This window comes from Dromiciops gliroides, chromosome 1, assembly GCF_019393635.1.
Source record: "Dromiciops gliroides isolate mDroGli1 chromosome 1, mDroGli1.pri, whole genome shotgun sequence".
NCBI lineage: Eukaryota > Metazoa > Chordata > Mammalia > Microbiotheria > Microbiotheriidae > Dromiciops > Dromiciops gliroides.
The window spans coordinates 320,333,847-320,344,900 of NC_057861.1; the positions used below are offsets into that span (position 1 = coordinate 320,333,847).

The 11,054-nt window shown below is 40.3% G+C and overlaps 1 protein-coding gene across 6 annotated transcripts in view; it reads right to left on the reverse strand.

The window, feature by feature from the left end:
* C1H18orf25 (chromosome 1 C18orf25 homolog) overlaps positions 1-10,842 on the reverse strand; it is a 107,437-nt gene extending 96,595 nt beyond the window's left edge. For 2 of the 6 annotated variants that reach the window (XM_043984858.1, XM_043984864.1), the window contains exon 1: positions 10,479-10,816. The gene's annotated coding sequence lies outside the window, so the exon portion shown is untranslated. Of the gene's footprint in view, positions 1-10,478 lie in introns of all 6 variants that reach the window. The other 4 variants (XM_043984842.1, XM_043984872.1, XM_043984881.1 and 1 more) reach the window with 4 other exon arrangements.
* Positions 10,843-11,054: the final 212 nt, after the last annotated feature.

The window sequence follows — 11,054 nt, forward strand, 5'->3', positions numbered from 1 at the left end:
AGTGAGTCTCCAATCCAACCTACCACCTACACTATCTCCCCTGCCTCTCTCTTCTGGCACAAGACTGCCAATTCTACTCATAGCTGCTAAGAAATAGTACCCAAGAAAGCCTTTTCACAAGAGAAAGAACAGGGAGTGCAGAGACAGATTGGAGGCCAAGAGCCAATTGTAAACCCAAGGAGATAAAACTGGAATAAAACAAGGCTTTCAAAACAGCATTCTGTGCCTACTTCCTGTGGGTTTCAGCAATTGTCACAGTCAGATTTTTAAAGTTGTTCCACAGTGTTAGCTGAGCTGGCTATGAGAATGGTGTACTGTGACAACCTAATTATGAGGGAGGATTTCTATACCAGTAATCCTCCAAGAAAATTAGCATCTAATAATTATTACCTGATTTTATAAACAGATACACGTGTGTATATAAAAACATGGTTAGGAAAGATAAGAAACTCAAAGAGTATTATTTCATTCAATGAAAGTTCAAAGCATATTTTGAGAAAGGCAAAAGGGGAATATGAAAGGATTTCTTTTTTAAAACAGCCAAGACCTTTAAATGTCAAATCTTATTCCCTCGGAATTGGTCATTACTACCCAATTTAATGTGGAAAGCCATTACAAAGTATAAATGTAAAAGAAATCTGAGTTTGTGTAGAAAAATTCCTTCATTTTTATAAATGAAGAAGCTGATAATCCTTTATTTTACAAAGGAGGAAACTAAAATGCAAAATGGTGACGTGACTATGACAGTGTCACATAGTAAATAGCAGAGACTCAACCCCAGGTGTGACTGACTCCCAAGTCCAGAACTAGCTCCACTCTATCACTTAACTTTCTTCAGTTCACACAGCTAAACTGCTGTTCAGAGATTATGGACCAGGTTTTCTATATCCAGGTTCTAATGCTCTTTCCCCAACATCACCCACTTTCCTCCACTGATCTTTAGAGAAGTATCAGGTTCTTTATTCATGAAACAGAATTTCAAATATGTTCTTCACGTGTTTTATTTTTCTATATAACATCAAAACTAAACCCTGTGAAATTTGCTAATTGGCTGATGAATCTGTTTCCTGAGAACTTAAACAATACAGGTAGATTGCCTTCAAAGTTCACCTGAAAAAACTCAAAGAATCAGGTCCTTGACTGACTTGAAATTCAGAACATTTTAATTTGGGGATTGTAGAAATGCAACTTGACTTCCCTGTAACTCTGCAATTTAAAAATAAGTAATGTTTCAAAATAATGTTTTATTGATAGCCAAATGCTGAATATAATTAATGAAATATTTCTGAACAGATTTCTCTAAAAAGAGCTCACCTTTAATATGACATCATTATTTATTGTTATATGTGGACATGCAAAAGACCTTATGTAATAATAGTATATTAAAATTATACAGGGTATCTTCCCAGAACTAAAAAAAAGTAAGCAGGGCAGCTAGGTGGCACAGTGGGTAGAGCACCGGCCCTGGAGTCAAGAGGACATGAGTTCAAATGCAGCCTCAGACACTTAATTACTAGCTGTGTGACCCTAGGCAAGTCACTTAACCCCAACTGCCTCAACAACAACAACAACAAAAAGTAAGCAACCCATTTTTATCTAGTGTCTATACAAAATACCAACTTAAAAGACAATATTACTGCTATCCTAATAAGAATCTGAACTTGAGAGTAACTGAGTTTTCTGGTAGTTTCTTTGACTGCCCAGTCAAGTTCAGAACTTAACTTAAAAAGTTTGGTAGGCTGAAACACCTACCAAATGTAGTAGAAAGAAACTCTGAATTATGCAGCTAAATGCCTGCAACTATGGGGCAAAGGTACATGTAACTAGCAGAAAGATACATCCAAGTAGCAGTCCTCCTCAAATAGTTCTCTCTACCCAATCCTCAGGACGAGCAAATTATAGGTGCTATAAATGAGAGTTAGCATAGAGGGATATAAAAGACTCAGGATTGGGAAAGAGGAAAAGAAGATAAGATGCACTAAGAAGAAGGTAGACTTAATGTGAAGACTTAAGTAGTACCAGGACATTGATGGCAATAAACTAAAACCATTACTAGAGCTGAATGGATTTATAAAGTGTACATCAGTTCCAGAGTGCACTGACTTTGGACAACCCCATGCTTAAACATAAACTATTATGCTATATTCATAGGAACAGAACAGGCTTGTCTGCCAGCAGTCCTTCACTGATACAATCTCTATAAATAGGCTAAGTGTGATAATGGTCACTAGCAGAAACTTACACTGCAGGCACCACTACTTGTCTGGCTCAATATCAGACTTTGGATAAAGCATCAAATTAAAAACCAAACAAGTTATCAACCACATCAAATAGAATATAGAGTGGTCCACGTTAAAAAGGTCTTAGAGGGAGCAGCTAGGTGACGCAGTGGATAGAGCACCGGCCTTGGATTCAGGAGGACCTGATTTCAAATCCAGCCTCGTACACTTAACACTTACTAGCTGTGTGACCTTGGGCAAGTCACTTAACCCTCATTGCCCTGCAAAAAAAACCCAAAACAAAACAAAACAAAGCCTATACAGACATAGGAGAAACTGAGGCTCCAATACAAGGGAAACATAGCTGCGCTAAAAGAAGCCTTTAAGATGCCATAGACAAATAATCTCATGTGAAAAAGAGGAAAATGAGGATTAAAGGGGGAAGAACCTGAGAACTACAGATTGTCAGAAATGAAAGGAGCTTTAGAGACAAAAAGAAGAAAAAAAGAAAATTGGTCCTATTTTAAACTGAAGCATAGTTAATATAAGGAACATTGTAAAGGAACTTAAAATAGAACCATCATAATACATTAGGAATATTTAAAACACAGGCCACAGATTTCTAACAAGGATCCTACCTTAACCATTTTATTTTTTATAACTGGACCACAGGTTCAAGAAAGAACTGTGCCATCTCCATTAGAAGTTAGGTCACTACCTAGTGAGACCTACAGGCCCAAAGATAAATGTTGCTGAATCTATACACTTTACTCTCAGACTCATAGCAAATAGCTAAGATGGACAGAGTATTGTTGGGAAACCTTTGATGATAAAAGTGTTGATCCAAGAACAGATTGTGCTTGTTGTAGCTTAAACTCAAACAATGTAGATGGGATATTGTTTTACATAATAATACTATCAATATTTAATACAAAAATAAAATATGATCTACAGCCATACTCCCACTTACCAAGACCTCTCTCTGATTACATTACCTAAGAGAATGCTGAATTGTCTACCTACCTAGTATGAGATTAGTTAGCACAATAAATTTTTTCATTCCCTTAGAATCTTGTTTTTCCTTTAATTTTGAAACATGAAAGTATAAGCTTTAGCAATTTAATCATTCTACAAAACCAATACCAAGTTAATGATACTAAGATTTGAATTCCATGTAGTAGAAAAAGTAGTCTGAAAATAAATCAGGGGGCAGCCAGGTGGTGCAGTGGATAAAGCACCAGGCTTGGATTCAGAAGGACCTTAGTTCAAATCCCACCTCAGACACTTGACACTTACTAGCTGTGTGACCCTGGGGAAGTCACTTAACCCTCACTGCCCTGCAAAAAAAGAAAAGAAATCAGCAGTGAATAAAAGTTTGTTAAAATTCTTAGCAATTTCTCTTATGTTTAAATAACCAAACAGAAATAAATAATTATTCTTCAGTAACTTCTGCTAATACCTCAGCGTCTAAAAATGGTAGGAAAACCACAGGTCTAGATTTCACCAAAATTCAGATATGACCTAAACTTTCTCTTTCTCCTTCGTTCTCAAAAAATTATAGCATTCAGGAACTAGAAAGGACCTAGCTGAAGAGTTCCCCGTTATTTTACAGATTTGGGAATTAGGAATCCTGTTCTACCATAATAGGTTTTCTTCTTTAATAGAATTCATTTTTTTTTTTTAATTCACTAGCATCGGGGCAGCTAGATGGCGAAGTGGATAGAGCACCGGCCCTGGAGTCAGGAGTATCTGAGTTCAAATCCAGCCTCAGACACTTAACACTTACTAGCTGTGTGACCCTGGGCAAGTCACTTAACCCCAATTGCCTCACTAAAAAATAAATAAATAAATAAATTCACTAGCATCCTTTGCAATTGGGGGTGGGAAGGGATGAGAAGTCTTTCTTAAGAAATATAATTTGGGAAGCAGCTAGATGGCACAGTGGATAGAGCACCGGCCCTGGAGTCAGGAGTACCTGAGTTCAAATCCGACCTCAGACACTTAACACTTACTAGCTGTGTGACCCTGGGGAAGTCACAACCCCAATTGCCTCACTAGAAAAAAGAAAAAAGAAATATAATTTGAGGGGCAGCTAGGTGGCGCAGTGGATAGAGCACTGACCCTGGATTAAGGAGGACCTGAGTTCAAATTTGACCTCAGACACTTGACACTAGCTGTGTGACCCTGGGCAAGTCACTTAACCCTCATTGCCCTGAAAAAACAAATGAGAAAAAAAAGCTATAAGAAATATAATTTGAAATCTATATAACTTTTAGTTCTATAAAGCCAGTCTGACTACAACTGATAACTGAAAACTAATGAAGGCAGAGAGACCTACATTGAGACAGGGTTACTTGTTTTGAGATAGCAAGCCTGAAGCAATACTCTAGTCCAATAACCATATGTTAATTGCTGTTTTAGGCACTCTAAAAATCAACAAGCCCTTCAAACTGAAACTGTAAATACTAGCCCAAAGAGAATAAAGGGATACTCGACTTGGAGTCACAGCAGTCCTTGGGGTTAAGTGACTTGCCCAGGGTCACACAGCTAGTAAGTGTTAAGTGTCTGAGGCCGGATTTGAACTCAGGTACTCCTGACTCCAGGGCTGGTGCTCTACCCACTGCGCCACCTAGCTGCCCCACAGCAGTCCTTTTAATTTGACTGAAACTCAAAACAAAATCAACAGCATCTTTTAATACAGCAAAACACACACACACACACACACACACACACACACAACTACTCCTGGAATCAGGAGACCCTAATTCAAGTCCTGTTCCTGACACACAGAGATTATGTGTACTTGTTGTAGGACAGCTCTCAATATCCCAAGAAACTCTCTAGGACTTTAAATTGCAGGGCAGTTACTGATCTGTATTGGTAGATTAAGTTCCCTAACCAGGAATTTCCTACAGTGACAGTAACAGAAATACAAACAAATTCTTCTCCTTGAATTTTTTTTAAAGTCTCACCTCAAATTTCTCCTAGCACTTTGCCTTCTCATACCACACAGACCTCTCCTTCATACTTAGCCCAGTATAATTCACCGATTAGTTATGTATATGTCTCTTCAACCCCACTCTATCATAAAGACCTTGAAAGAAAGGCCCAGAATGACTAAGCAAATAGTATGTGTGAAAACAATGGAATATCACTTTGCCTAAGAAACAAATATGATGAATACAGAGAAGCATGGAAAGACTTACTAAATTGATGCAAAGTAAATTACGCAGAGCCAAGAAAACATAAATGTAACAATATAAATGGAAAAAAGCAACAACCCCAAAACAATCAAAAATGAATGTTATAAATTTACAAGAATTAATGTGACCCCAAAGAAAAAATTAGAATAGACACATTGACATAATTATGTAATATATATATATATATACACATATATATTATATATAACTGGGTTTTGCTGATTTCTCTTTTTTTCTTTAAAATAATGCCTTGTTAAATGGGATGACTGCTAAGAGAAATATTGGGATACATTTAAGTGATATAAAAACAATAGATAAATTTTTTAAATATTTTAACAAAAGAAAGAAAGGTCTGGTATTAGTCTATCCTCAAAGCCAGTGCTTTACACAGTAAGCATTTAATAAATTTCCTCTGAATTGAACTGCAGAAGAGGTTCATAGAGCCAACAGAATAAAACAAGCTATACTGACATTGTTTCACTCTCACTCCTTTCTACCAAGGCCCTGTGGGTTGAGTGTGAAACTGAATTCTACTTTTGCTGAGAATGGCTTCCCACACAGAAATTGAAAATGAAGACAACTTATTTCAATTTAGTTCAGTCATAACAGTACTAAGGGTAGAGAAAAAGAAGGTAGAATTATAACAAGGCACAGAGGAACTTAAAAAAAAAAAACAGAGAACAGAGTTAACAAATTAAGACTGGAGTTTGGCTTCCTAAAGAAATAGGATCTACTGAATGACTTTAGTTTTATGCTTTTAAAAAAAATTGTTTACCTACAACCAGTACAATCCCAGGACTGAAACCAAAAGGTATTTTTTTAAAGTTCTATCCAGAAAAGAATGAAATGGAAAAAAACTGGCTTCTACCTTGTTTGCCTTCAAATATTCATACATCACAGAATATAAGGGCTAAAAAGAATCTTAAGAGAACATCTAGTCCAACCTACTCATTTTGCAGCTGAAAACTAAGGGAAAGGACCTGTCCTAAGTCACATAGCAAACCGACCAGGGTCTCCTGAATCTTTTTTGCTACCCAGGCTTCTTCTTATAAAATATTAAGACAAGTGGAGTCAGGAGGACCTGAGTTCAAATCTGGCCTCAGACACTTAACACTTACTAGCTGTGTGATCCTGGACAAGTCACTTAACCCCAATTGCCTCACCAAAAAAAAAAAAAATTAAGACAAGTGACAAACTTGTGTCAACTGGAAAATATTCACAAAGATACATACCATTATAAGTATTAATTCCCTAAACGAGTGTTATCACACACTTTCTTAAGAGATAGGAAGCTGAAAAAAACAGCTGACTCCAGAAATTATCAAAAATCAGCATTAATGATCCAAAATACCCAGTCCCAAATTTGGAAATGAACTTCCACTTTTAAATTCTCCTTCCTGCTCACAAATATGATGGGGGTGAGAGGAGAGAGGAAAGAATAATGCAGGAAATCACTGGTAACAGAACTGCAGGAAATGTATCGCCCCTTGAATTAGTAACTGTAAATAGGCAATCAAACAAGTTACTAATCATTAACAAGGAAGTTTGTTATCAAAGAAACAATGACAATATCAATGAGACTAAGAAAAGAAACTTTGTAAAGAGTATTATAGAGTTCAGTCCTAAGACTACTGCATTAAATTAGAATGCATTAATCTTTAACTTTAGAGGAATTTTAAAATCAGGATCAGTTCTACCACAGAGTATAAATTAACCATTAAAAGCTATAAAGTGGTCTACTTTCACAAAAATCCCTACTATCAAGGTTCAGCAAGTCTTCCAATAAATATGAATTTGTAAGAAACAGTGCTCTCTTTTCCCTGATTCTCCATTATTCTGTAATTATTTATGTACATGTAGTATCTTCCCCAGTACAACATATGCTCCTTCCGAACAAGACTTTTCATTTTTATCTATATCACCAGTGTCTTGCTCATTTAATGTTTGTTGAATTGAAAGCCTAGAAAATGTTATTTTCACTTAAGAATTTCATTGTACTTAGTGCTTCCAATATAAATTCCTTGAAAAATATTTAGTGATTACAATGTCGATTCCTTGAAAAATTTCTTTCTTGTTGTTTCACTTAGATTTTGTACACGTGAATTGAAATTTCCATCTATAACATGGAAATACTACCCAGGATAAGTGAATAATATTATCTAATTTTCATGGTACTTCAAAGTTTCCAAAGGAATTTTATATACTGTGTCTAATCTGATACTCATACCTGAGATTAGCAGGGGTCATCCTCCCATTTTTACACCTATGGATACAGGCTCAGAGGCTCTAGGTGACTTGCCAATGTCCACATCAAGAGGCAACACCAAGTTGATGAGACCAACCTGGGTCTCCTGTTCTTTGCTTTGCAAATGCATAGACACCAAAAAGTTAATGCTATACTTAAGCTTCTAAATATGTAGAGGCAATACGCTGTTCAGGAATAGAGAACTGGACCTGGAGTCAGAAAGACTTGTTATCAAGTCAAACATAAGACTGAGTAGGCAAGTCATTAAACATCTCACTGCTGCAGAAAATTCTCCAAAATGGTAAATTATGGAGTTCCAGTCCCAGGATCCAACCCATCTGATGACTGAGTATATATATGAAAACCAGCTCACTTACCTCACTATATTTAAATGCTGGCCCCAGGCACCAAAAAATGCTTTAACTTCACATCCTATTCAGCTAAAGCCATCTTACCATCCACTTACTTATCCACTGAGAGTGTACCCTCACTCCATATCCACCTCCCCAGAACAAAACATTTATTATCCCTTATTACAGAACTCTATTAAAATGAAAGCTCCTTGGGGCAGCTAGGTGGTGCAGTGGATAAAGCACTAGCCTTGGATTCAGGAGGACCAGATTTCAAATCCAACCTCAGATACTTGACACTAGCTGTGTGACTCTGGGCAAGTCACTTAACCCCAACTGCCTCACCAAAAAAAAAAGCTCCTTGAGAGCAGATATCTTTTTTTTTTTTAATTTGTATCCCCAGCACTTAGCATAGATCCTGGCACATAGTAAACACCTAAAAAAGGCTTTTTCATTCATGCATGCATGTATGCATTTATCTAATGAGTTTAATCAGAAATGAGGGAAATTCCTCACTAATTAAATTAAAAGTACTGATTTTTTTAAAAAGTTGAGCATATATTTATTTCTCTAATAGGACAATGTATAAAATTTGGCTAGTTTGTTTTGAAACAAACTAATGTAGAAAACACTATATAATCTAACCACATTTCACTTAAAGTTTTCCTGAACTGTACATATTATCATTCTGACAAAATATAAACCTTTAGTACTATCCATGACCATTTAAGATTCTGATACTTTAGTATCTAGGTAAGTAACACTATCAACTGTAGGTCTATTAAAAATACTTGTTAAACCCCTAATAGGTTTAATGAGCTTGGATTGCTGGAGTAACTCAGATTGATGGAATAAGCAAAACCACATCATATTAGAAGGTTAATAACCCCCATCTTTAAAATTATCGGAGAAGAAGGCTGATTCAAGTTTCTGTTTCAAATTATTACTTTGGGCCCATAATATCAAAAAATAACACAACCTGAGCAAAATTGCTTAATATACTTGTAATTAAATGGTCAGAGTTTGGTAAAAAATTCATTGGTAGGACTTTTTTTTTTCCTATAGAAAGATGCCATGATTCATGCAGGCATGAAAAAAGAGGGAAAACACATGAATAAACTATTCTCCCTCTCTCTCCAACCTTCCCCTCCCTACTACCAAAAAACCCCCAAAACCACCACTCCTCTCCAGAATATGTATATCCAGGACAGAAAAGAACTTCTGGACAAGAGTGTAATATGTACCCAGAAATCTCATGGTTAAAGATAAACTCCCAAAGACAATGTTAAGACTGAGGATATCCTCCAACTGAACTGGGGCAGAAGTTGTGAGGGAAAGAAGGAAGGTGAGGCTATTATTCAAATTATACGGAAAAGCTTCATTCTAGAGCTTCCACTGCTTTGCTAAGAATGGTTGGCGGCACCTGAACACCAGGTTCGTGCAAAAACCTGGCTTTGGGGGAAAGCCTGGAAGGAGTTTCTCCTCGGCCCACTCGAACTCTAGTGAAAAGCCCCGACCCGGCCCCCGGAGTGTCAGAGAACTAGGGCCGGAGACCGCCCGAGTCCCTGAAACTCTAACCTGACCCCCCCCTCCCCACCACGAGAGCAAGTGGGGCTGCTTAACTGAGCTCCAGCTGCTGTGACCCCAAGGCCAGGGAGAAGAGATAACTCCAGGGACCCAAATCTCCTCTAAACTGGCAGGAATCCCTCCTACTTGAGCCGGGACTCCTCCACCCCCGGCCGGGTGTAGACTTTCTTTCCTCCCCCCTCCAAAAAAGTGAAGGAAAAAACCCGGAAAGAATATGCGCCTCATATTCACGAAAAGCGAGGGGCGGCGGGTCCAGACGCCGTGCCCCCAGACCCAGAGCGGCTGCAGGTGCTGGGGGCCCTCAAGTCTCCTCCCGGACCCCTCCGGACTTTGCGGGGCGGAAACAGAGTCTGTCACCCTGGGTCCCCTCCAGAGCCCAGTTATACAACGGCCTCGGTTATCGGGAATACGCACATAAACACACGCACGTTCCTCTCCCTCTCTCCCCCCAGGCAGTTTCTCCCTCCAGTAACCACCTCCTTACCTACCCCATCCTCTCCCGGGCACCACCATGGCCTCGGTTATCGGGAAGGCACTCACCACACACCTCACATGCACACGGGCTGCGCGCGCGCACATACACACACACACACACACACACAAAACACAACACACATACATGCGGGCACCCACACACAACACAACACCTCCACACTTCCCACAGAGGCACTCACACACTACACACATGGGGGCACACGCCAACAACACACACAACACAGACACACACACGCTGGATCTCCCCTCTCCTGGGCACAGAACCCACACAAGCGCCGCTCGGCCTTATACCGGGGCAAGTCCTGCCGCCCTCTACCGGGCCGCCAGACCGTCAAGCCCCAGGTCCGAGGCCCGAGGAAGCACGGGCCGCACGGCTCACCTGCGTTCCGCGGCGGCTCCTCTCGCGGTCCCCAGCCGCCTGGCTCTCCCGGTCCGGGGCCCGGACGGGCTGAATGGCTGGCTGGTGGGAGACCCTCTCCCGCCGCTGTGACACTTCCCCCGGCCCCAGCAGCGGCAGCTCCCGCCGCCGCCGCCTCCTTCCAGACGCAGGCCCCAAGCAGAGCGAGGGGGCAGGGGCTGAGGCTCGACAACACCGGCGCCGCCGCCTCCACCGCCGCTAGGTCGCTTCTCTCCTCCGCGCCGCCCGGAGAAAAATGTCACCAGAGGCCGTTCCGCTCCGCTCCGCGCCTCACTTCCGCCCGGAACCACCGAGATCCCGCCGGGCAGCTAGAGCGACTACTGCACCAGAGGCCCCTGGGGGAAGGAAGGAAGAAGGAAGCAAAAGGGGAGGCAGTGAAAGCGTCATAGCGCCCCCTCCTGGACTAAGTGCGGTGATCCTCCCGCTGCAGAGCCTGACGCGCGCTAATCTCAACAACCCTCGCGCTCTCCTCTCCCTCCTAGATGTTCTCCACTCTAATTTGCTCTAGATTCAGAGGGGAAAATTACTCCGGTCTTC